At 40.0% G+C, this 26,834-nt stretch overlaps 1 protein-coding gene across 2 annotated transcripts in view; it reads left to right on the plus strand.

The window, feature by feature from the left end:
* tmem132e (transmembrane protein 132E) overlaps positions 1-26,834 on the plus strand; it is a 519,725-nt gene that overhangs the window by 376,657 nt on the left and 116,234 nt on the right. The window lies entirely within an intron of this gene.

The following is a 26,834-nucleotide window of genomic DNA, read 5'->3' on the forward strand; positions in this document are numbered from 1 at the left end:
AATGGAAGCATACCTGAAGCATTTCATGAATTTATCTTCATCAGATGTCACAGTTACATCGATTAGGGCAACATCTACCAATTACTTTCATTGTTTGCTTAATCTGGCGATTATTTTCTCAATTATTCGATTAGTTAAAATGTCATGAAATGCTGAAATATGTTGATCAAACCCCAAGATGACACCCTTAAGTGTCTTAGGTTTGTCCACAGCCCAAAGATGTTCAGTTTACTGTCATAAAAGAGTAAAACAACTGGAAAATATTTACACTTGAGAAGCTGGAATCAGAGAACGTTGACTTTGTTTCTTAAAAAAAAACCCCCAAAAAACTCAAACCGATTAATCGATTATCAAAACTGTTGGCAATTAATTTAATTATCAATTCATAATTATCTCCTGAGTGAAACTTCATTTAGCAACAAACAGCCTGTTTTGTAAGTCATCCTGTTTTAGTGTTAAGTGTTGCCTGGGATTAGATCTTAATTTTCACTTAATCCCCCTTATTTCGGAGAAGAGCTAAAGGTTAACATTTTTAATCAAAATGAAGAATACATGCTTCGTAGTGCACAGTTTTACTAAGTAGCTGCTTCTTATGTATAATTCAATGTTAAGTAATTAAAGGACTATAATTACAGCTTATAAAAGTGACATTTTCCTTCAGCAAAATGTTTTATAAAATCTGTCTAAACTGCCTTTAAAGAAGCCTAATAATTGCAGATTTTATCACACAAAGAGTGGGACAATCTTGCTTTCCTGTTATCAAATGATGTCGGATTATAAATTCAAAAACATATCGCCTTCAGATCAAATTGGGATTTACCGTTCTCTCATAAAACACTGTTACCAGGCAACAAGCCTAAGTCTCAGCAAGGTGTCTGAATGCATTTGTTCAGAATATTAGCACTTCATTTACTTAAGGAAATTGCTACATGTCACCAGAAAGGAGGTTAATTATTCTCTCCTGCTGAAACCTAAGATAGACACAGGCATTGAAATTGAATTCATAGCGAGTGGCAGAGGATTGTTTGGCTCCAGCTCATGTTCCCTCTCAGCCACAGTGACTGGCTCGTGTAGTAATTCGGCTCTCACTGCCCAGAACATCACAGAGTCCCTTTTGTGCAGCAAATGCCATTTTGGTGCTCATCTCCTGTCACAACTTAGTACTGAGAAACACGATCTGTAACGCACAAGTGGCCTGTGATGTAAAATAAGGCTGAATAGCAACTTAAAGCTGCATCTGTGTGAAGACAAAGTGCAGAGGCGGCGTCATCTGTTACACTAACTGAAGCACTCTTAAGTACACAGCATGTGCATTAACTTGTTAAGCAGCATCGATGCTTCCTCTTATCATTTGCTGCAGTTAATTGAAGCCTAATGAAACCAGCGGACCGAGGTGGCACTGCAGGGCTGAGGATGTTTGAAGCTCCTCAGTCCCTCAAACGCTCTTTTTCTCTGTCTCTCGACCAACCCGGCTGCCTTAGTGGACCTTGGAGAGCTCGGTGTAGGAGAGCGAGCCAATTGGAACTGACAACAGGTCCCCAACACCCTCACTCCCCACCTCTTGGTGTCGTGGCTGCTGTGCGCCGGCTCCCTCGGGGGCCCAGCGTTATCTAGTGTGGAGGAAGGTGAGGGGAAGAGTGTGTGTTTACAGAGCTCAAACACCTGGGCCCAGTGTGTCCGCCGCCCATCATGTTTTACAGCGTTAAAGCTTCACTGGGCAGGATTTTAACGTGGCAACACACCCATCAGCTGAAGTGGGACACACGGCGAGACAGGGGAAAGACAGAAGAGCATCTTGTCTCTGAGTGAGATACTGTACATGTTATATTGTTTGCCTTGAAACCGATCAATTCCACACTGCTGATCGTATTGATTTTGTGTCTAGTTAAAGTCACCTTGTTAACTTGCCTGCTACAGTATCACCGACTTGCTGTAAACACACCTGATTTGGTGCTCTATCATACAATTAACGTACAATCAAGCACACTTAATCACAAATTGTTGCATATAAACACACCATCATTTCTTTGCTTAAGGCTGAGTATCACCTCAGTATATTTTTGATTCAGACTGAAAGAAAAACTCTGTAAGTTACCAGAAGATGGCATGGAAGTCTAGCCAGATTCACGGTTGTCTTTCTTACTTACTCTTTTAAAGGACAGGTCCATTATTATTATTATTATTATTTTTTATATCATTCAGCAGGCTCCCAGAAATATTTCTCATGTATTCAAATCAGAACATTATTTTTTTTTTCGTTTTAGCATCAAAATGCTGTTTTCTCAAGACCCTCTAAAAACATCCTTCCATGTGACCTGATGTAATTTTCTGTATGATGACACTATTACATCTAAAACCCCTCGGCTGAGGGAGGAGAGATGCAGATGGAGTTGCCCTTTAATCACTCCTTTTACTCCTTTTGACAGTTTGGAATTTATTTTATGCAGGGAAATATCTTATATAACTGCTTTTGCTCAGACAACATTTAAGATTTGAGGACTTTTGTTAAATTGAGAAACGTACAGCTGAAGTGACAGTTGAAAGCTCTTTTTTAAACAAAACTTAACAGTTTCATGTTCCTCATGCTAGAACCCTGAGCGGGACTGTTTTCTTAATCCCGCTCCTGATGGATTGCTGACCATTAGCGCCTACTCCTGCAAAAATTTTGACCATTCAGTCCTACACCATAATAGAGTTCCATTGATTTTTGTGCCTTCTTCCATCCCATAGGGACAGAACAGGTACGTTGCCTCAACCCAGAGGTGTCAGATTTGTGCCCGTTGTAAATAAATACCAACAAAACCAGTTCTTTTCCATCTTTCTTCTTAACTTCATTTCTTGACACCATCTTCAGCTTTCGCTGTACCTGCGAAATCCCAATCCCAGCACTATAACTTGGACTATACAAGCATTTAAGGTTGAAATCTCTTGCATTATTACACATAATTACAGCTGGTACCTGATTACATCCAGCTTTAATATAGCATTGCACAGTGGCCTGGTTGCTCAGTTGGTTGAGTGTGGCCCTTTGCTGCATGTCATCCCCACCTTTCTCACCTTTTCCTGTCCTCACTTCAGCTGTTTTATGAATTAAAGGCATAAAAAAGCACCCCCCCAAAAAAATAAAATATACACATATATGTATAAACATTGCAGTGGCAGTGCTAGTATGACTCGCTGCCTGGGTGTAGTTACTCTTTGAAGTTGTACTCTTAAGTTTATTACATCTTTCATTTGATCTCTTCTTTGATGTATTTTGTGTTCCCATAGGTGGTGCTCTTTTCTACAACACCGCTCATGCTAAGCAACCAGGATCTTCTTGTATTTACTACAAACAAAGTCAGATCCCAGAAGTTTTTGTGAACCAGAGGATGTTTTTTTTCCCCACACAAACAGATTTATTCAGGCAGTAAATGTAAAGCAGCAAAGAACATTCCCAAATGTGTCTCCCATTCAGTTTAACCTTCATTAACAAACATTTATTTAACATTGATGCGATGCCACAGACAATAGTTCAGCAGAAAATGTCAATTCTCAACAGCCACCAAATCAAACTAACTGATTCATTCTAATTCAGCTCATTGTAATTCATGAAAGTAAATGAATGGCTGTGAAGCATTTAACGTGTGTTTTTTAATCACTACTGTACTCTCAGCTTAGTCTTATCTTTTCGGCAAACCACAGAGCTGCACCACCTTTTCATGTAGCGGGGAAAGCACTGCACTGTCGCAGCCCTTTCATGTGTTAAAATGCCTGTAGCAGTGCGTTGCATTACAGTAGCATCATTCACAGAAGAGACTCAGACATAAGCGTCCAGGTGAACAATGAATGCGTCCATATTTGTGCCATATGTGGAGCATGGCTCCCTGCCAGCAAACTACCAGGCATCCGGTTTTATCTTAAGCTGCCTGCACCTCGGCTCTGCTTTGTAGGAGTGAGAGGAAAAGGAGATGTGAACTTGACTTTAGTAGAGGTCCTGGTGCATAAGAGAATGCAATGTTCTATTTTTGCACCCTAGCTCTAAATACCAAAACTACAGAGAAGTAAATGTCGGGCCACTAGTTGCAGAGCCTCAGAAGCAGGTGTGGAGCGCTGGATGGAACACAGACCTCAGATTGTCCTGGCTGTGCCTGCGATGATGGGTGATGGTGTTGGGATGTTCTTTCAGCTCACTGCTCTCATGTTTTCATGCTTTGACGGGATGAGGAAGCTTGCCGTTATTGTCACTGTCACTGTTAATATCGGCATGCTTTATGCACACAGAATCGAACGAGGACCAGAGCCACTCCGCAACTATGTGTGTGTTCTTACACAAGCTATTTTTAGTGTGTATCACTTGGACGTTTGGGGACAGACGCAATTGAAATTCAGACCCGGTCCTTCACTAACACCCCCCCTCCCCCAGCCGTTACAGTCCTGGCCTTGGCTGATTTTGCTGAGTTTCACGTTCCTGTCTGTGATTTATTATCTCCTACCCTTGCCGGTATTTTACGGTTTAATGACCAGCAATCGCTCCTATCATCAGGGTCAGTTACAATTACATCCACTTTGCCTCTGCTCAAGCAAATGCAACTTAGTTTCCTGCCCCTGGGATGCTTTTGGTTTAAAATTCCAGAGCTCGCTATGACTGTAGATGAGAAATTATAAAGAAGGATTCAAATCCAGATATTGTGACCCCCTGGACTTTATATCCAACTGTTTATTTGGCTTTGAATCTGTAACAGGCACTCATACTCACTACTGGATGATATTTACAGTTGGAACAAAACAGCAGCATCAGCTATAAAATATCAAAAGGCCCCGCATCCTCTATGAATTAAACAGGGTATGTAAGTGTCCTCTCTCAAAATCGATTGACTTTGTTTTCATATTTGAGCCTGTCTTTATTGGACATGGCTCTGTATTGATAATTCAAATTTCCCTACTAAACCCAAAGTCAGCATAAAATCTTGCAGGCCAAAAAACGGCCGGTTGTGCAAGTAGCTTATTACAACTAATACTTATTATTGTTAGTTGGCAGCCTCTAGTGGCTGTAATAATTATGAAAGGAGCAGGAAGTCAGATGAGGTGGTCGCATAGATCTGTTAAACCCAGAATACTGAATGCAAAGATTGCGTCTATTCAGTCCGCTGAGATTTGCTCACTGGATGGAGTTCACCAAAACAGTTTTCCAGGGTTTGCAGCCTACTGTTTTTTTTCTAAACTTAACCAAGTTGGTGCTTAAACCTAATCAAACTGTGACAGTTTCCCAACGTTAAGCTTATTTATACTCATTTTAACTCAAACCATGATCTTTTCCTAAACCTAACCAAGTAATTTTGGTGCCTAAAGTAAAAAATTCCGCCGCAAACATAATTCAACAAACACAGATGTCATAATAATCTCCGTCTGTAATAACATCAGTCCAGTGCGAATCATCATCTCTGTGATTTTGGGGTCGAAATGTTTGTTTTCTGTTGTCAAACATCTGAACAAGTCTGATAGTTGATTGCAGCTCATAATTTGTTGAACAGCAGTCAACAGCTGTGCTGTGAGATTGTTTATAATGAGTGATGATGACAGAGAAGGTTAGCTGCAAATGTGTGTTTATGCTTGTGACACATGCAAAAGTGGGCAGAACAGCTCCAAACAATATTATTAGAGACAGTTGCTAACCAGTTAACTGGGAACTGGCACAGGGTGTCTGACTGCATGTAAACAGAGATGTCTGACTTTACGATCCTGGGAATGTTTATTGAGACCAGATGAACGACAAATTGAATATGTGGTTGTTTTGGGCTACATGCAGGACTTCAAGAAGTTTAAAAATGGTATATAAAAGAAGTTAAAGAGCCTGTTAACAGCTGTTGTGGTCCTTCCTCAGCTGTGGGAGTAATTACTTTAACCTAAGCCATGATCTTTCCCTAACCATAACCAAGTACTTTAAACCAACCCAGGTCTTAACACAGTGTCGTCATATTATAAAACCATTTGAGTTTGTACGAGGTGTAAAATAAAGGAACATTGTGCACAAATCTTGCAAGAGTTTTGCAAACCAAGGCTTCCCTTCTAGACAGGATTGTGTGAGAGGGACAGACTCTTCTTCTGAAATGTTGATGTTGCACAGAACCTTGACATCACATCCGGTGACACGGACTTCTCTGTATTTTACTGATGTGGGAGAATCATTTCTCAGTGGTCATACATGTCGTTTTGGGAGCAGTGTTGCCAGACTAGTTTGTTTCCAGCCCAATAATTGCTCAAAATCCACACAAGTACATAAAAAAAACCATCCAATTTGGCAACACAGTTTGGTAGTCATCAGTATCGACCTGATCTGTTCTGTCGTTTAGGTATAAGGCCGTGTTGAGATTGGGGAAAAAGTAGCAAGGTGGATTTAGACACATCCTTCCTTTTTCAGTAAATTACTCTTGTTTTGAGTTATTGAATATACTTTTTAAAGGGCCATTCTGGAAAGTATTTTTCTGGGAAGCATGGCCGTTTGTTACCCCTCCTGTCTCTGTTCATCTCTCAAACTCTCACACACACATTTATCAGCCCAAATTGCTTACACTCCTTCCAGTAGCAAAGACTGTCCAAAAGTAAAAAGGTTTTTTGATATATCATCTCGCTGCTCATCACTCCTCAACCATCTCACCTTCATCACATCTGTTTTCCACTCTTCTTCACTCCGTTAATCTCTCCTCTCTGCTCTCTCTCTCATATAGCAGATAACACACACTATTACAGTTATTTTGACACCAGAGCTGGAGTGACAAATAATTTCCCTTCGCAGCAACATTCCAGCTCATTCACGTTAATTTTGTTTGTGAAGAAACTGGGGGACATGAATAATGAGTTAGCCCTGGTTGGCCCCGTTTCCCTGCTGTGAAAGCCAAGCTTGAGGTTGTAGAAACACTTAACTTTGTATAATTTGCTCCACAAACCTCATGCGTACGCTCCACCGCGTACACAAACACACTCCCACACACAGACACACAGCATGAGGATGCACACGGCACCGTGGTGGCCTCGACAGACTTCAGTAACACAGTACATCCATGAATATAGTCCAGCATGCCTCACATGTCCAACCAGAACAGTACCACTGAATATTCTGTAGCTGAGTGCTAGTTTAAAGGAACGGTTCAACATTTTTTCTAACAAAACAAACTCATTTGGCGGAGGTGGAGGACTTCAGTGGTGTGCCTTGATTAAAGACAGATTTAAGTCATGAAAGATAAGGTTACTGATTATAGAGAACCATAGAGGAAATTCAATTTGACACAGCAGCACAAAAAAATAGCAATGCAAGGGGGAATGTAGTAGAAAATACACTAAAAATAGAAATTGAATCCAAAATAAATTAGAAAAAAATAGAAATACTATATACACTAACTTGGAATGGTCAATGTTCATATACAGTACATGTGTAATTTGCAAATGTTGAAGTCATCAGTGATACGACCACAACAACAACAACATCCTACATCAACTTCACTACAAAACCGAATGTGTCTTTTTAGCAAACTTACTGGCTGGACAAATGTTAGCAAGAAAGCTAACGTTATATGAAAGTCCCTGAGTACTGCAGTCTGAATATTGAATTGGAGCCACAGACAGTTTATGAAATAGGTTGAATAACTATTTAATATACAGTACGATCTGGTTGAAGCGAGTCGTTCCCCCTCACTGTCTCCTTCAGACTTGAAACTCAGGCAGGCTGCAGGAACACTGCAGGAGCGCAAGACGAGTGCAACATTATATTTTGACACTGACAAGCGAGGATGAGTCCTACACTGCAAGTTGATCAGTTTTTTAAGAACTGTCAGTTGTCTGTTGATGTAAAGTTAAACCCAGTATCCTGAAAGCAAAAATCCACTACCCTGAAAATACAGTTTGACTTCACTGACTGCCTGCCTTACTACCTGCTAAACTCCACTAACATATTGCCTCAAGTTAGCCATTTTAGATGTCTGCTCCTTCTAAAAGATTATTGGTGATTTTTTTTTTAGAATTCATAAACACGCACTAACTAATTCAGTGAACATTCAGCATTAATTTTCACTCTAATAAATATGAAACAGGGAAACAAAAACAGTTGTTCCAGCCCAGAATAGAAATTTCAAAGGAGAACATGCTGGCTGTGGGGTTGTTGTAAGTGTTTCAACTTGTTTCAGCATCATGGTCATTTTAAGATTTACTATAGTAAATATATTACATATTTCTCCTTTAGGATATGTTGTTTTTGGCATCACTTTAGAGCCATTTATAGCTATTAGACTATATTATCATTTCAGAGCCCAACTCTCTGTTGTTATTCATTTAGGCTTGTTATTAATTGCCACAAAAAATTTCAAATATCAGTAAGATTTATAAGGTTTAAGCAGGCTGCGACAGTTCATTAGTTCATGACCACTGTCTTTTAGCTGATTTAAATGTGAAAATTGGGGTAGATCATCAGAATTTCATATGATTTGAATTGTGACTTTGCTTGATTCTCACCGCAGAAACGTGCTTGAGACTTGGACATATGTGACCTCCTCCCCCCCTCTGTCATTCGGTATCTTACCCAGAGTCAGACGGAAAGATCGATATCAATTTCAGCTCTGTGTGAGTGAGATACAGGAGAGCCGCTCTTCTTTTAAACCACAAGGGGAGTAAGACAGTACATCCAATAGTCTTCCTCTTTTAAAAGCTTCCTGTTGTGCTCGCCTCCCCTAGGTGACACCTCAACCATTTTAATGGCAACGCGGTGATATTGTGCTCAGGCAGTTAAGCTAACAGAATGTCCGCCTGTCTTTCTCTCATGTGTGTGCTCGGAAAAAAAAGTTTTTCCCGCATAAGATGGGCCACAGGGTCTTTGTATGAGATATGTTAAGGCAGGAAATCATAGCATTTATATCTCGACCTCTACAGCAGCTTGTCGTATCCTTGCCATCAGGCACTGCAGAGAAAGGAGTGGGCGTAACCTACAGACTAAAGTATATGTCAGATTTCCACAAAACATCTCCTGCATTAGCTCAGTGTTTAAAGATCAATGTAGGAGGATCTTTCAAAAAGTTGGATCAGTATCAACGATAAGACAGTTTGTCTGATCTGAACTCGAGTGAGAAATATTTTTCAAAGAGTTCACTCTGTACATACCAAAAGAACCATTAAGGGTTCTTCAGCTTGTCCCATAGGAGAGCTCATTTTGGTTCCTGGTAGAATAGGGTTAGGGAAACCCAACATAAAATGATTTTATGTAGGAGATACTCAGGGCCTTCTATCAGGAACCTAGTTTCATCTAGAATCCACCCACGGGTTCCACCGAGAAGCCTTTTATATCATGGAAAAAAAAAGAACCCTTGATGAAAGAGTTCTTCAGTTTCAATAATCCTTGAGGTACTCATTCTTCCAAATACAATTCTTAACGGAAGCCTTAATTACAAAGAACCCTGCACAAACCCTCTGTTTTCTTTGGAAGCAAATGTTTGTGGGCAGAACCTCAGCCCTTCAGGAAGAACCCTCTCGGGACCCTTATCTGTAAGAGTGTATTGGTAGAAACATGCTCTTGAGGTATCTTCCTATCTTCCTTTTTTTATGGTCTGATGTCATAAATCTGTGTTCAGTAGCAACCTGCACAGGAGCAACTCTGGAGCTTTACTTTAGGGTTTCCACCAGCATGACTCCATAAAGGAGGACACCTCTGCAGGGTGAAGTGGGTATAAACAACAAAGCTGCAGCTTGTGTGTGTGTGTGTGTGTGTGTGTGTGTGTGTGTGTTTGTTTGTGTGTGTGTGTGTGTGTGTGTGTGTGTGTGTGTGTGTGTGTGTGTGTGTGTATAAAACAGACCATAAATAATATGTACCAGTTTGTTTACTGCAAATTCATACACACCAAGCCTGAAACAGACTCCAAGTGTTTTTTAAAGGAGATAAGAAAAAGGGAATGGATAATAACATTTGGATCTATGAAATGTGTTTTTATCTTTATGGAAGTGAAGTCAGAGTAATCTATTCAAGTTACTCATGAAAAAGTTACATAAACGCCCAGAGGGGCAGCTGCAATTTGTAAACTACACAAGCAAAACACCTGTCTTGGCAATTTGTTTTAGAATTTAATTGTTTTATATGAATAAGATCATTACATAATATTTATCTGCAGTATTTTACAGTTCACCATATTATCTTGACAAATTAATGTGGGTTGTTTTTGTCCCTGCATCCCTGCAAATTCTGCCTAACCTTGCAATTTTGTCCAATCACAGCAACTTCTCCACAAATTTAACCAATCATCGTCGCTTCCCTTAAGTTCCACCAATCATAACAGTCCCCCACGCTGCCGCCATACCTGTACAACTCACTGTTTTATTATTTATTGTTCCCTTGTATTTTCTTTTCTGTTTGCCAGGGGTATTGAAAAGTACACAAGGTTTGCCACAGTTATCAATGTTCTATGCACTTTTATATTTTATAATTTTGTGTTTGCTGTTCTGACTGAGTTTGAGCTCCAGAGAGATTTTGTTTCTTTGTAGAGTTCCCTCCAGGTGCTCTTCTCCATTCACAAATAATAGAGTGGGAGTGGAACAAGTTGCTTTTGATTTTTAATCAATTATTAAATTAAATAAATAAATAAATACTTTTTTTTTTTTTTTTTTTTTTTTGCAATTTTAGGCCACAAAAATCCCTCAAAGCAAAAAACCTGCCAAATCCTGGAGGGCTGACATTGCTTGTCATGCTTAACAGGCAACAATTTTGCAGAGTCAGTTTACTTGTCTTAGGGAGCAGTGATCATCTTGTTACTTTGGTGCAGCACCACCATGGGAGGGTCTCATGAAAGATGCTATCGAGTTGCTTTATGGGTAAGGTGAGATCCAGTGTTTTTGGAACTTGATTAGGGACTAAAGCTCTGCTGGCACAGGACGAGTAATATTTGTGTTTTTCATACAGCCCATTCAGACCGGATAAATAAAGTTTGTATTTTACTCAGATTTACTGACACTATCCCCCGGATATGATGTCAAGGCTCTGCGTGACATCAGCATTTCAGAAGCGGAGCATCTGTTCTTCAGCAGCCACATTAATAATATAGTTCAGAGCTGATTTGTCCCCTTTCTGCCTGTGTTACAAGCCCAAATGCACATTTGTAGCTCATTTACATCAAGTTAACAGATGTTTTTTTGGCTGTACTTGAATATGACCTAACATTCTCTGTCATCATCACTCATTTTGAACATCAGTATCGTTGATCTCGTAGCACAACTGTTGATGGATGTTTAACATATTATGAGATGTGGACAGATTTCATACTTGTTTAGTTGTCTGACAACTGAAAACTGATGTAAAAAAAAATACAGTCACTAATTTGGGGTGGAATTTTTACTTTACAAATTCTGGACGTGGCAAAGTGGCAGGGGCAGAAGATCATAGACAGCCTCCATAATTAACCCTTCCTAAGTCCTGTCCCTTTTTACTCTGTGCTCCAATGACAGCTCAGCAAGCTTGGTCGCTCGGTCACCTTTCTTCTCTGCTGTTTCCTGTAGTTCCAAATTTTGAAGATGAGGGGACTTACACATATACTCACATCCTAGCGTTTTGCTAACAGTAGCTAGCCTCAGATTCATCAGAGCACAGAGCAAAAAGGGGAGGGACTTAGTAAAATTCACTTATTACAAATTACTAGAGGTTCCCAGGTAATACTATTCCTGTGTGAATACGGATTAAATGTCAAGATATCTTGGCTTTTACTGCTTCATTTGTTACCATTAATCTGCCTCCTTTTTCAAGTCCCACAACCATATGGAAGCACAATGCTAAATTGTTGGTTTACTCATAGAAAGTGACAGTAGTTACACAGGCAGTGCTTTGTACCATCAGTAGGCTCAACACCCACCGCTACAGTGACTTCATAAATGAATGCCTTCCTGGAGATGATTGTTAGAAATTAACATTTGCCCACCTTTTGATTTACCACTACCTGACTGAATATAGTGCTGTTAACAATCATTATGTTGGCTGATGAGAGTATTATTATCTCATTTCTGCAGCAACAACAGCAGTAATACAGAGAGCATCTCAAATGTGCTTTATTGGCTCCTCTTACCGAATTTTTAAGCACACATGAACTATTCAGTGATGTAATTTGCTCTGGGACTTTCTGTGGAGACCAAGTGACATTTAAGCAGCACGGCAAATGGGCGAGAGCAGAGGCCAAGTCAGCCAACATTTGGTGGTAAAAGTGAGGATGACTTTCCATCAGTAAATTAACTAGAAGCCTAGCACTCATGTTATCTTCTCATCCTGCTGCAAAACCAAGCAGCCATGAAGAAAACGGCCTGCATTGGACTCTTTATTTTATTATTGCTTCCTGACAGACTGAATGTTTATAACTTTCACACTTGGAGAGTTAGACAGCTTTTGACTCTAGAAAATGATAGGGGCACAGATTTTTTTATCACATAGGTTCTCCATGCATTTCAGTTAACAGTGTCAGCTGTGTCCTTTGCTTTTCCGTTCCCTTTTCACTGTTTACCCTTCAACAAAGTTTCCAATACTGTTTGAGACAGTTGCATTTATTGTAAATCTTTGACTTCTGTACAGACAAACAGAGAAAGAGCCTCCATTTCCCATAGGTATCACTAACTAGTGTGCACATCAATTGATCCATAAAAACAACACTGACATGACGTTCGAAACTGCAAAGATGTGGGTGCCAGAAACCTGACTCTCGTGGGATGCTGCAATATGATTGCATGCTGCCTGTCACGAGCAATGGTTGTCAGCGCAGGGGAGATGGCATCTGCATTCAGCAGCGAGCTCCATTCATCTTTCCCCTCTTTATTTAGCTTCCCAAGCTGACTTGGAGGGCTGGATAGGGCAGACTCCTCATCAGCTTTTAACTGGAGGCACAATTGGTTGGCTCATTTGGCAAAGCAAGGCAATTAGAGTGGCCGGGTGAGGAGACAGAAAAGGAAGCGCGAGTGAACAAGAAGAAGACAAAGAGCAGCGGAGGGAAGAGTCTGCAGGATGGAAGGAACTGGAGCGGAGTGATTTAAATGGAGCCTGGGGAAGTACATTAAGGTGGGGTTGACATGAGGACAGGTCGGCGAATATTAGAGCTAGGCGTGAAGAGGTGAAAGCAGCAGGGCTGTAATGATTACATGCTCAGTGTGACGTGAGATGATTCACTTCACTCCCCTGCGTTTGGTTCACTCCAGCGGGCTTTATTTAGGAGGCCATTTTGAATATGCTGCCAAAGGAAGTTGCAAAATAACAAATAATGATCAGGAAAGAAAGACTTGCACTTGCATGTATTTTTTCTTACATTCAGGCCTCTCTTTGGTCCTGTCTGATTTTGTTGATGTCCCACTGACTGACCCTGCTGTGACAGCGGGCTACCTCTTGAGCAGCTGCTTTTAATAATAGTTCCTCCTGTGCTTTTATACTGACAACACTTCAGAAATGAATGTCTCTTTCTGCCATTACATTGGAGGGGCCACCATTTCTGGTCAGGACAGTGCACTTTCTAAAGCCGCCACACCACCCTCAGTCCATCTGTACATGACGAAGGTCTCTGTGGTCTCTGCTACAAAATAGTCTGATTTATGCCAAACATCCCTCAAATTTGCATGTCTTTGGTGTATTTTGGTAAGGCTTGAGATTTTTGCATGCAAACAATATCTTTTGGTATTCTCTTTTTCTGCTTCACTTATTGCTGAAAGGAATCCATAGGAACCAAACTTTGTTTTCTTGCTGAAAAGAAAAAGAAACAAAAACTTGCTGTAAGCAAAGCTGACAACTCTCTGGTGAGGTCTCAAGTCCTTGAGGTTAAGTCCAGATCAAGTCTCAAGTCCTCATTTTATGGCTAAAGGCTAGCTCTGAAGTCTGCAGCTCTGGCTGTAAGAGAAGTCAAATGTGACTCACAGCAAGGTTGCAATGCATAAGTCCAGTCACTGTTTACTATGTTTTTGGTCCAGCCAATTCTATATCCACATTTTGTCAGATGTTCAGTGAACCCGTTGGTGGCTATATGAGATGCACCAGGCTTTCGATGTAGTATATGGTAGCAGTAGTATATGGGTTTACAGCGGAGTTCGTTGAAACGGTGGAACGTCTTATGCAGACGCTAAAAGGTTCCTTGTGCACCTGTATGAAATGCCCAGGGGTGTGACAAAACGGCAGCATTGGATGACCTGGACATGGGTTGTTTGGACTTAGACTAGTCATGTTATTGTCCTGATTCAGCCCAGTCTTACAGTAACAGTAACCAACACTTAATAACACCTGTATACCTAATTGATCTTTCCTAAGTCCTGTCCCTTTTGGAACCTCGCTGAACAAGCATCTTCAAAATCAACATGCTCAGCTGTCATTGGTGCACAGAGCAAAAATGGGCGGGACTTAGGAAGGGTCATTTAAATATTGGGTAAGTTGCTGACTTTATTGCGTAGAACACAAGCTTTTTCAAGCTCTTTCCCAGCAAGTAGAAGGTTGCATCTCATCTACAGGCACAATCAATTTTATGGAGCTTAAAATAGACTAAAACACATTAAAGCAGGGGCTGCAACTGTTGGTCCATATTCTAGTCTTTTCGAGCGATGGCTCTACATTTCATGGGATTTGTATGAATGATGTAGGAGCCGGTCTGTACAAGCCATGAACAAACAGCAATGCCATTTCAAGCCACATTTATTTTAAAGGCCATGCTCTAGCAGCCTGGTAATCTGCACTAACTATTTCAACCATGTGCTGATTACAGGTAGAGCTTCAGCTTTATCTGGTAAAGGCTTAATTAACTACCGTAGCATGTTGGAATGGAATGTGCAGTGAAGCAAGACAGTGAAGGTAAATGGAGAGTAAAATCGAGTGTGTGCTGGCGTAAAAAAAATGTATGGAGGTCTACAGATTGAGCCTGGGTATACCTATATTATTTTTCTGCCAAACTCAAGAATTTAATCTTTATTTGTGTATAAAAATGTCAAGACGATTGCTTGCAAGAGTACCCCAAGATTCCTGCAGGTGGGATCAAAAAAACATGACCCAAACCAAAGAAAATATTTTTCTTCAGCGGTTTTCTTGTGATCACACCTTTGCTATTCTTCATACTTGGCATATTCAGTATGCAGAGGAGAGAATCTGATATTTCATTGATTTTCAAAAGTGCTCAACCTGACATTTATATCTTCTTGAAATTAATCTTGCATCATTGTTTCTGCTCTTTGGTGAAAGGGCAGAGAAATGAGAGTGCATCCAAAGAATGGATGGAGAAGTTATATAAACTGCACAGAAATAATACAATTTTCATCAGAACTAACTGCCACAGGGAAGCAGCCCCCTCATGTCCTCAGCTGTCAACAGCAGCTCCAGAATTATTATACTCAGTTAAGATAGCTATAAGAGATAGTGAGATGGAACATTCAGATTGAGTGGAAGCTCAGAGAAGCGTCCATATGGAAGAAAATTGATGCACAGATGGCCGTAGAAAGAAATACTGGTGCTTATGCTACATATAGGATTTTTACACCAATAAATCAATAGCAACATTTAGGCTGAGACGTTTGTGTAATTATTGCAAACACACAAGTCTGTTGCTAAGTGTTGCTTTTGTGCCACCGGGTCAGGTTTGGTGGGAAGTCTGCTGAATAGCTTTTTTAGAGAGAGAAAGAGGGAGACTTTGATTTGAGGCACCAAGGAAAATGGTGCTCTTCCTTCACTGCAAACGGAGCTAAATTTATCAGTTTTTCTCGGCGCAAGAAGGCGGAAGGAGCTAAAGGCCGATGGAAAAAACGATTTGCAACATTTAGTAATGACAAAGAGAAAGTCTCAGAGCAATAAAGGCAAAGGGGAAGAGAGATACATCTGTGAAAGGAAGCAACATGGAGATCTCATTTTGAGGAGGAATGTTCTTTATTATATTAAAAAAGTAACATTGTAGTTCTGAAGACCATACCCTGACTTTTTTTGTGCGTATTTCATTGTAATTTGCGTATACCCCTTGTTCATACACTTGTGCTCACGTAGCTTGAGCTGGTTTTGACTTGGCACATCAGCCCAGCACTGCAAGGATTTGCATCTCCATTACAGCAAGGGCTGCCCACTTGAAGGTGTCTTTTAGCTGAAGATGAACTTAGCTATGGTCGAACTTCTGTAACACAGTGGATGAACACTTCATTTCCCATAAATTCTTCACAATAAATGCCCCCCTTAAAGGCCTCTGCAGCATAAATCTTTCCCGTATCTTCTTGCATGAATCTGGCTAGCATCTAGATAATTTGATCATTATGCATGATTCTTGATAACAAAATGCATAGGGGAGTAAAAGTATGGTTCCTGTTTTAGAGATAGCAGTACACAATCACACCATTTGCATTTTAATGAGATGCCCACAGGGAGCCATCCAAAGCAGCCTGTGTACTGTATGTGGGGACCGCTTTGCCCTTAATTGACTTTGGAAGTTAGAAGTTATAGATTGCTGCTAACCTTCCAACAATCCAGGAAACTCATTTAGACCAGCAGCTCCATCAGAAGAGGTGGTCTTCTACAGCCAGGCCTCTCAGTGCAAAAAGTACTTCCTCTAAGGGCTTAGTTATAAAGTTCTGTAGTCCTCCAACTATATTATCTCATTTGTAGAAGTCTGTATAATTATATTCTTTTGGACTAAATGAACATTTTGAATGCGCTGTAAGTAAGGAAGGTAATTTTCTTTAAGCTGATTAACAAAAACTCTTGGGCGCATTTAAATGCAACACACAGTTTAAATATTAGCTAATTTTACTGAATCATTAGAGTCAGAGTAAACAGAGTTGGTGGCTGAGTGTGTTCATAAAGGCACAACAGGAGGGGTCGATGGGCCGGCCTTTGGCTATCAAATGCATTTTAATGTCCTTATTTTGCCAAATGATTGTGTTCTGTGTTAAATTAATCATTAGATAGCCAGTTTCTTTTATTGTCCTTTTGGAAATTCTCTTTTTGTCCGTGGAAACTATCTGACGAAACTGCAACAGGAAAGACATTACGATTAAGGACAGAAAAGCAGTGCCATACTGCGTTGTTGTTTACCTGCAAACGTGCATGACATTTTAAAAATCTTGGTTTGTTCAACTGTAGACAATGAGAAATACTGAGCATTAAAGCAGACATGCATTGGAATCATGGCCGCTTTCTTAATAATAAATATGATAGAGGACATTATAGGACAATAGGTTATATTACCTGTGCTAGAACTCAAGAAACCAGAACTTTAACCTCAGCGCTAGTGCTAATAATTAATCAAGGCATGGTGGCTCAAAAAGTGTAGCCCATTTCTTCTGTTCCGACTGTATGTCTTAGTCTTTAGTCTAAGTCTTTTTCCAGCTGTATCAGGACAACTACTGGCATGAATGAATGACATGAAAATAATATGTTGTTATGCCTCTTGTTTACTTGTCGCTGCTTATTGGACACAATGCTTCAAAATGTGACTTTTTCAAGGGTGACTTTTGAATGCACTCAGGAAAATGTCAGCTTAGTTTAACAGCTGTCTCTTAGTTACGTATGGCTCAAAGTTTGTCTGCGTTCTATGTGAGCTGTAATTACAGCTGTCACACTGTCTTTCACAGCCTTATTGTGGCAAATGGGGATTCAGTTCAAAGTTGGATGGAGAGTTGGGTACTTTGGTTGTGCTGTATGTTTTCAAGCGTTTTGCTGCGGCCCAGTTTGAACAGCTATTCAAAACCCTGTCTATTCCAGTTCTGCTTTCCTTTTATCACCATCTGGGATTTTCGCCGTCTACCAATCGTCTGGGGACACACCTTTTCTCTCTAATTGTTTCCACCCAGTTTTAACAATGAAAGCTGGGAGATTGTCCTTAGTCCCTATTGAGCAAAGCATTCAAAGGCTGAGTCGTGAGTCTAACTGCACCGGCATTGTTGGCTTTGTTTTCATCTTGTGAGTCTGCGTGTATGTGAGACCATGCTGAAATTTGGTCCTGGAGCCACCTACGGTAGCGGTTTTGCCAGGTGTTTATATGTCTGTCTGTATATGGGCAGATTTTGTCAATACAGTAGTGTCACAGTTTTGCAAGATGCAGTCAAAAAAACTTTACAGATGAATAGTTGAAATTCAGATGAAGGTGGAGTTTGGAGATTGATGTGCTCTGACCAAGGGTGCCAGAAGTAGAGTGGTAGATTGTGCAGATTTGTTTTAAGTCACTGGTCACTGCATCCCAGTTTCATTCTAAGACATTAGGTGAAACTAGTGACCATCTTGCTATGGGATCACACCAGCCGTGACACCTGTCAGCATGTTGACATTTCCACCCACGAGTGCTCAGTCCATCCCCCAGTGTAGTGATGACTACTGAGCACTCATGGGTCAGAACATCACCAGATTGACGGGCATTGTGGCTGATGTGATCCCAGTGCAAGACTGGTCTGTGGTTTATCTTCTCATTCACATGCTACAGCTCACATCCAGGTGCCACAAATGTTTAATGGCAACCAATACCTCAGCTTTCAGAGGCAGCCTGCAGTGGTGATATGGGCAAGACGGGTGGTCGCTCTGTTGCGAGTAATTATAGGCTACATTTGGTTTATGCCATAGATAGAGTGACACATTTTGAAACTGAGCTGCAGGAGCCTATGTCACCAGACGCTTAGGCTTTCTGCTTCAGCGGGGTGGAAGCTGATGAAGTATGATTCATGAGGTGAAAATGACACGTCATTCGATCTCTCCCTCATCACGTTCTCCCTCACTCATATCCTGGAGGATTGTACATGCTTCTTGGGCATTTATGTTTGTTTTTGTCATGTTTTTGCTTTATTTTAGTAAGATAGGAATAGCCTACTGCAAGAAGAAGCTACATGGGCATTGCTTGGCAACCTGATGTAGCACAAATGTTGAGCACAGCATATATATACAGCGCTGCTCTGAGGGGTAAAAATGACCCCTATAGGCAGTTCTATGTGTAAATGATCATATTTTTTTTTATCCCACGTGCTCCATAATTCACTAGATGATTAATAAACCATTTTTTTTATAAAAGTCATAAGCTGAGAGCTTTTATTTTAACAGTGCTACATGCATTTTAAAATGTCAGGGGGGTAAAAATGCCCCTTGGCAGTTCCAGTGTTAATGAAACTCTGGAACGTTCAGGTTCAGTCTTCTGCAGCACTTTCTAACTGTTGCAAGAATGCCAGAGCCACATGGATATTTTCCACTGAGTGTGAAGTAGGTAAATCCTGATGTAGTGGAACAGCGTGCCAAGAAGTCAGTGTGGGATGAAAAGCTGTTTCACACTGTTGGCAGTTGTTTGGTTCATTTTTTTCCCCCTCTCTCTTGATTTTTCAGGTATTCTGAATCATCTCCCTGAAATGCTGCAGGGTATTTTTCATCAATTCCGCACCACACCTTACATTTGCCTCAATCAATTTCCAAAATTCATGTGTTTCTTTAGGCGTGTGTTTGAACTGAATAAATGGAAAGGCTGATGAAAAAGCCTGATCAGGAGTGCATAATTTAGGGGCAATAACCGGTAGCTTTGACCTTAAGCAAGAAAGCAAAACCCTGTGGATTTTCCCTCAAGGTCAGACACCAGTTTGTTGTGATATTGGATAACAAATACTTTCTGGAATCTTTCCACATGGCTGACTACATATTGCAAAAGCCAAGGATTATATTTACTGTTCATGAACATTTCAGAGATTCAGATTTTAGCTACAGAAGTGGAACAAATAAATATGTATCACGAGTACCTTTTGGTCTGAAAAATGGATGATAGGGTTATGCTCAGTGTTAAGAATGTTGCCCCCCCTTTTTTTTTTCTTATAGTTTATTCACAAACAGCAGTAACACATGCATACAAAAAATACCAGAACAGAAATCAATAAACAATAATGCCAGAGGATCAGTACAGACAGAAATCATTTATCACTTCAGATTGTAAAAATGTTAAAAAGGTTAAATAAAATCAATGTTTTGATAGCTGTGTTAATTTTAGAGTATAGGATTGAAGTAATGTATTGCTTGACTTCATTTTTAAAAATGAAAAGAGATGGGCCATAATTTGGAAATTTAGATTAATGGATTTGTGATTTTTGTGAGTAATTTAATCAAACTGATGATAAAGTTTTGCTTTTATGGAGAGAGAATATGTAACAAATCAAAACAATATGTTTTCATAAGAAACTAACAATTCAAAATCAATATATTAGGAAATGTAGACATCTTGCAAAAGGCCAAAATAAATGATATACATCTTCTGGAACAATTTGTCAGAGAGGGCAGTCCACATCAATGTCCCTTTAATATCTTTTTGCAGAAATACTTTGGATTGATAAAAACAAATTATTTTTGAAGTCACTTCATTAGTCGTAATTATAGGCACGGATTTCTTTGAACACAGATTACTCCAGTAGGAAATTACATTTGAGAGGCAGATCCAACTAACATCAGTAACAACAGGGTCCAGTGATAGTAAAGACAAGCCTTACAACACCAGATTGGACAGGAACGTAGTCCTGTCAGTAAAGTGTATAAACTCAATGACATCTTGGTTCTAAATGGAAATACTTTACATCAGTTCAGGAAAGGCTAGTAGAAAGTCTGCTTAGGACCGGAAAAACTTTGGGTAAAGTTAAGCTTGAGAGCACGGAGGACATGCAGTATTCTGTCTCTGAGATGGTGCAGGACCTTTGCGCTGTCTGGGGCGCATTTACGATGCTTTTAAAAGAAGTCAACAGATGCAGATGTATCCTCTGCCAGGAAACTTCCTCCACAGACGACTGGTCTACATGGAGGCAGGCCAGCATATACTTTTTGGCATATAATGACAGCTATATGGGAATGTGATTTCTTTGTAATGTCATCTCCCTTGAAATACCACTTCAAGGTGCCGCCCATTTTTATTTCAAACTCTGTGTGGAGGGACGTCTAGAAGGTTTCACTCATCTTCCTTGAGCGTTCCTCTCTACAGTTCTGTTCAGAGCACAGGCAGCCCTGCATAGCCTCAAAGACGTCTCGATGACGTTCAAGAGGAACCTCTCTCCTTCCTCGGCAGATTATTGGCTACTTCTGACTGTATATTCATGCTTCTTTCTTGAGGGATGTCTCTCTCTCTCTACCAATTTGATATACAGTGGGTGTGCTGGGAGGAATTCATGTGCCTAAGGGAAATAAAAGCAGATTTGCATTTGAAAGAACGAGATCTGCAAGGTAAGGGTATGTCAGATAGCGCGGAGCTGTTCTCAGGTGTATTGCTGTCATTTGTTGCAGGATAATTGACATCATTCAGAGCGCTGCTGCCAGCACTATGTCGGAGGAGCTCTGTTTGCCTCAGATTACCAAAGATGTTTTGAAAATCGATTGTAGGAGAGGCGAATGAGAGCTGGCTGCACATCACTGTGTGAATCAGAGATGGATGGTTTCTCTTGGCTGTAGGTTGAGCCGCAGGTCCAATAAGGATCTGTGATGGTTCTTCTTGCTCTGTCTGCTTTTCATCCCGTCTGCAACACGACCTGTCTGGAACATTGATCATCTAACAGAGTTACCTTTCTCTGAGATGCACTACTTGAAAGAGTGCCATGGAGGGTGGAGTTGCTGTAAAGGCCCAGTCCACAGCTGGTTCACAGCAGCCTCTCAGCACCAACAGTCACATCATGCAAGTTTGCTCCTTAGTTTATTTATACAGTCTGGAGATGGCGTGGACTGTTGTTAACAATATTCAGAAAAAAAGATCATTCTTTCTCCGAGACTGATAACGCATGACTGTCCAGAACACTTGAGGACATTTTTCATATTTTATAGTTATTGAGAATGCAGCTACAGTCTATTTCCCACCATGTTCAAATATCCTAATGTCTTCAGGTCAAGAGACATTTTGCATTTTGAATGTCCTAACTTGACCCAAATTACAGATAGTTAACTTTTGCTGCTGGATATCTTTTTAGTCTGACTTAAAAATACACAACTGTCAATGTGCAGACTTTTAATTTATATTTTTTGCACAGTTTAACAGTTGAATGTACTGACTCACAAGATACACCCCTTGAGATGCCTCATATCTTTTTCAAAAAGTTCCTAAATGTTTGATCTTTTGCAAAATTCCCCTGCATTATTTCTTGACATGCAAATGAAAGATCAGAGGGTCTGTTAACGTTTTCTTTTAACACTTGTATTAACGATTCTTAGATCACATTTTTTCTGATGTGGATGTATTTTCTTGGGAATGCCTCTGAAATTTTCAGATTTTTGAAGCTAGTCCTGTCATGCAAGTATAGAATTGTTGAAAAACTGATTGCTAGTGTTACCACATCATGATATACAAACTCACTGTCTCTCAGTGTTTCAAATTAAAAGCCCTCCAGGATTTCAGCGGACATTTTGTGACAAGGTGGTGAGAAACTTTACACTACATTACTTTACATTACACTCAGCAAATTTGATTATTGCTGTGATCTACTTTTAGACTGATAATGTTCTTTTTGCCAGTTTATAAAAGTATGTATTAGGGTGATACATAATGTATTCTTGCAAGTCAGGGTCCTTGGGAGACACCAAATTTGTATTCTGGATCTTGTGCTGATAAATTTGAAGAAACCCTGGTTTAGGTATTTCAGTTACTAATAATATGAGACTAAAAAACTGCACATCCGCACATTACAGAAGTTGGAACCGACATGCATTTGGCATTATTTATTGTTACTGAGTGAATAACCGAACTGATCTAATAATCAATTATTCATTTGAGCAGTATTGTCTCGTCTGTATTACTTTGTATGTTTTAAAGTTTATTTGGAAAACCGTAACATGCATTTTTATTTATTTTAAAACTAGTTAAACAGCTTTAATCCATGTACAGTTTTTGATCATTTCAAAGCTTTATATGACATGATGCTGCGAGCCATTCTTTTGTGATTATTTATTTATTTCTTGCCGATGCATCATTCTGTTGCTGTGTGCGTGTGTGTGTGTGTGTTTCCCCGGAGAGGGATGGCATTTCTTTTACACTGGCTTTTGTGTGGGTGAGGATCCCCGGAGAAAGCTTGTTTTACTCTGAGCTGTCCAATTTGAAATAGAAGTTCCTCGGGGGAAAAGTTGAGAACATCAGGAGCGCTGACACCACCCCCTGCTTGAAAAGATCTTTGAATTTTATCTCCCACAGTCGGTGCCTTGAAGAGAGACTCTGTTGCCCACTTTCACTATATTGTAATCACTGGTGCTCACAAGCGGCAGCCTCGCTATCTCATGCTCCAATGAGTAATACTAACCCATACTTTTACTTGATCACCTGGTCGGCACTGTGTACTGAAAGCCAACAGTTGTCCACTGCGCCCTGAACTTTGAATATCTACCCTGAACCCTGGCTGAAATATTATTATAATCACTATGTATGCATAGTGATTTGAACTCTGAAAATGTCAGCAACTAGGTTGCAGCACGGCCCCAATTTTCCTCCCTTCTGCATCTGCTGGCAGGTCTGAGCTCCACTCGCCTTATCAAATAAATTGGACAGTGGCTATATCCCCGATTGCCTCCTCAGAAAGGTTCTGGCTCACCCGAGGGTCTTCTGCTCGTGGCTCTGGCTGATGGGAAAACTACTTAGAATAATTGTCCTCCAAAAGGACGCCTTCCCCGCCAGTCTCGCCTCCATGCTGCTACATGTGCATCCTGTGTGTGTGACTGAGAGGGAGAGATGCACAAAGGAGGAAAAAAAAAAAAAAACGGGGGTGCTACCTCTGAGGGTATGTGTCAGGATTTGTGTTCACCGTGTTCACTGCCGGCACTGCCTTGTTATTGGAACACTCAAAGGCCAGGTCAGATTTATTTGTAGTGCAGCAAGTGAGAGTTTTTTTTTTTTTTTGCCTTGACAGCAGTAACAAAATGTTTTCATCTCTACTTTGATCTATACATTAGGAGATGTAAATGCAGGGAATGTGCAGAGATTCATGCAATATGTATGAGTGATGCCTTTTGACTACAATCCACTGATGTCATCTGCAATACATTGCTGTGTGGTGATCAGTTCATTAGTCCTCAGACTGTGTGTTTTTGCCTTAATATATTAAACATAACTGCTCCAATGATGCAAGTAAATCTGAAGATCCACTTTGATGTTATTTACTGGCCCATGGCGCAATGTACTGTGGTTAAAGGGCACTCCGCCACATTTATACATAATTTTCAGTTTATTCATAAGACAGTTTATTCATGGAGACTGGTACTCATTAGCCAGGTTTCCATCCAAATGTCGTGCGGATTTGAACAGAATGAGTGTTTATTCCCATCCACTGCCATTCTGTGATTATTAGGAGTTAGCTCTTCCAGATTAGCAGTAGTGGTGGGAGAAAATAGAATCTCTTAACTGTTTTGATTCTCTGTTTTTACAATTTTGGAATTAATTTTTGGATTCCTGATTTGAATTGATTTTTTCTTTGTGTAATTACTTAGGGCTTATTCTGTTAGCTTGATGCTAACACAAAATAGGAAGTCCCATTAACATGCAAAAAGAATTAGCATCACAGTCATGTTATCTTATCAAACAAATCCATTTTACTTCAAACTAATTTATAGCTTCTGGCTTACATTGTTAATTTAATCTGCTAATCTGGCTTCAACATGTGACTCACACTGAAAAGCTACAGGGTGATGTGATGAAAATGCGACGCAATGCGAGTGTTTTTGGAAATATGACTGATGATATACAGTCTCTAGAAGTGTGTGATTCAACTTTTTCCTTTTTAAAAAAGCAAACAAAAATTGCAATAAGTCATAATATTGAATCGCAGTATTTAAAACTTAATACACATCAAGTCGGCCCACAAGTATTGCAATACTTTCAAAATGGGAGATGTATCGTCCCAGCCCTAATAAGTGGGAGGTGGCGCCAATTGTCAGAAAATCATCGTACCACTGCAGAAGAAGAGGGTGCAACATGATGACAGAATAAAAAGGACACCAGTCGAACCTTAAACAGTGAAAGACAATGTAGAAAACAGGATGGAATATCTGTTCATTTCAGTATTAATTGAGGAACGTCCCATGAGATCTGTATGAAGCGATCATGGATGTATTATAGAGCCATGAGAGCCACGATGACACTGTCAGAGTAGAAACATCTGATCAGTCATGTGACTTAAATGTTGGCCTTGTCAGAATTTACTCAGAAAAAGTGTTTTAAATCTCCCACTAAGCACATGAACTCTTTTTCAAAAAAGAAATAAACCACCTGAAGATAGCGTAAAAACGTTTTTTTGCAAAATTTGCAAAAGACCTTTTCTAATGCGATACTTCAAAATGCGCATAAAAATGTATTGACAGAGACGTGACTACTGAGCCTGGCTTAGGTTTGAGACTTGAGATCTTTAAGCCACACCAGCAGCATGGCTCTATGGATGGGTCCGTCAGTCTGTCAGAGTATCGCTTTGGTCCAGTCTGAAATATCTCAACATTGACAGGCTCTAGATACACTTTGAAAGGCCAAGATATAACGTGCACACATTCATGTTCCCCAGAGAATGAATAATAATGAAATAGGTGATCCACTTGCTTTTCCTGTAGGGGCACTAAGAGGACAAAGTTTTCACTTACATAGTAAAACATCTCAAAATCTACTTTGTGGATTGGCCCAAAACACCATGAATTCCACTGACTTTGGTGATCCCCTGACCTTTCCTCCAGCACGACTACATTTGCGGTTCAGAGTGAAATACCTCTACAACTATTTGAAGGGTTGCCATGAAATTTCCATGAAGTTCCCCTCAGCATAAATTGTAATAACCTTAGTGAACCTCTGACTTTTCTTTCAGGTCAAATTTTCGGTTTGTCCAGTGCTTTGGTTTATGACCAAATACCTGTAAAGCTAATGCATTCCTGTCGGCCACAGCTGTACTTTCTGTTTACCGCTAACCTGTAAAACAAAGATGATGACATGATAAACATGACACCTGCTGCTGCTTTTCTCCATTTTATTTTATTGTAAATTGATATACATATAAATATCTTTGAGTTTTGGACTGTTGGTCAGAAAATACAAGCAATTTAAAGTTCACCTTTTATTTGAATGTTGGAAGGTGGAGCGATCCTCAAAGATGGACAAGTTTGTTACATTTTATAGACCAAGTGATTAATAGTCAAAAACATAATCAATGTATTCACTGATTAAGAAAATAATAGTTAATTACAGCCTTAAAACATTTTATGTAGTTAAAGTTGTGAACAAGAAGCAAATAATTAAGTTTTTTACGGCGCATTTAAAACCACAGGAGAATATCGATAGAAGCTGGTCAGTCTGTTTAATTAAATGTGTAATTCTCAGGCTTTTCTCCTGTTTGGTCCAGCTGCATTCTCACTTCAGACACGTCCCCGCAGGATTAAATTAAACATGGTTTAAGTCTAATGTGTTTTACTTCCACACAATCTGAGCACTACGGACAGTTACGGCTGCCAAGGTCACATCTAGTCACAACAGGAACATCAGCATTATCGCACACAAAGCTTGAAGCGTCATGTTTGCCAGCAGCAGCTAGATATAATGACTACACACTGTTGTGATATGAAATCACGTACAGAAGGTCATTCAACCACACCTCTTCATCATATGATGAACTATACGTTGTTGTATTTTTGCTCTGTTTGATTTTATCTCTGCTCAGCATTGAAGAGTAATTTGCTTCTGACTAGACTAAAAGTGCATTACATAATTGCTGTTGGATAAAGAATGCTGTTGGATTGCTGTTGCAGCTTTTGTATTTGGCCATATGAATGAATCTGAACAGCTGCACAGGTTGTGACCAGTCCAAACACTCTTGGCCCGGCGCCAACCAGACTAATTCACAAATGGGAATCAGTCTGGAACTTGTCAGTTCATTTTCGATTTCCAAGAGGCGTCATCGATGCA

Source organism: Lutjanus erythropterus, chromosome 11 (assembly GCF_056507025.1).
Source record: "Lutjanus erythropterus isolate fLutEry1 chromosome 11, fLutEry1.hap2, whole genome shotgun sequence".
Taxonomy (NCBI): Eukaryota; Metazoa; Chordata; class Actinopteri; order Lutjaniformes; family Lutjanidae; genus Lutjanus; species Lutjanus erythropterus.